Source organism: Neomonachus schauinslandi, chromosome 14, assembly GCF_002201575.2.
Source record: "Neomonachus schauinslandi chromosome 14, ASM220157v2, whole genome shotgun sequence".
NCBI classification, from domain to species: Eukaryota; Metazoa; Chordata; class Mammalia; order Carnivora; family Phocidae; genus Neomonachus; species Neomonachus schauinslandi.
In genome coordinates, this window is record NC_058416.1 from 92,246,899 (window position 1) to 92,248,231 (window position 1,333).

Consider the following 1,333-nt stretch of genomic DNA (forward strand, 5'->3'; position numbering starts at 1 on the left):
TGGGTGGCTCAGTCGTTAAGCGTCTGCCTTCGGCTCAGGTCATGATCTCAGGGTCCTGGGATCGAGCTCCCCACTGGGCTCCCTGCTCGGTGGGAAGCCTGCTTCTCCCTCTCCCACTCCCCCTGCTTGTGTTCCCTCTCTGGCTGTGTCTCTGTCAAATAAATAAAATATTAAAAATAAATAAATAAATAAATAAATAAAATAAAATACCACCACGTTCCCTCCACTGTACCTGTAATTCCCATGACCGTCCTTCCGTAACTGGAAGGCCGGGTCTCCCACTCCCCTTCATCCATTTTGCCCATCCCCCCAACCTCTCCCTCTGCGATTTCTTTCCTCCTTTAATCCTCTTCCATTTTTTATAATGGACTACGCTTCTTTCTTCAAGTCTTTTCGCACAACTGCTCCCTCCACCTGTTGCACTGTGCCCTGTGCCAGTGGGCCGACTCTTAAAACCTTCACATTTGGGTGGATAGTCCCTCCTCCCGCCTCCCACCCCACTGGGGCTCCGAGCTCTTTAAGGGCAGGGCGGTGTCTGGCCTGCACCCCAAAACCCCTACGCGGCCACCACAGTACCCCCACGGCGCAGGGAGGAAAGGAGCGCTCAGGTCATTCTGGCAGTGCAGCCATCCCAGCTCCTCTTTCCGGAGGGCGTCAGGGCTCGGCCCAACGGAGCCATCGCTGTCCCAGACGCGCAAGTCTCCCGGAATCGCAGTCCTTCGCGCGGGAATCCCGTTTCCTACCGCTGTCCAGGCCGGAGATCTTTCACGGAAGTGTTGGGAACCGCAGTCGCTTCCGGTTAGGCTCTAGGTCTCAGGCTGTGGGCATGGGGCATTCTGGGAGCCGTAGTTGAGGCCAACGGTATTTGTCTCGAGGTGCCATTACCTCCCCTAAGGGGCGCTCTCCTGCGCTCACCCAGAGGCCGCGGTGGGTCCTGGGAAAGGTAGTCGTCGGAGGCCGGACGTCTCCGGCGCTGTGTGTGCAGGCGCGGGGCGTTCGGGCAGTCGTATGTATGAGGGCCGCTCTCCTGCCCTCACCCGGAGGCCGCGGTGGGTCCTGGGAAGTGTAGTCGTCCGAGACCCGCCGGCGCGGGGCGCTCTAGGAATCACAGTGTGCGAAGTGAGCTCTCCTGCCTTCATCCGGAGGCCGCGGCGGGTCCTGGGAGGGGTAGTCGTCTGAGGCCCTCCGGCTCTGGCGCTGTGTGAGCAGGCGCGGGGCGCTCTGGGCGTCACAGTGTGAGGGGAGCTCTCCTGCCCTCACCCGGAGGCCGCGGTGGGTCCTGGGACGTGTAGTCGTCTGAGGCCCGCAGTCTCTGGCGCTGTGTGCGCAGGCG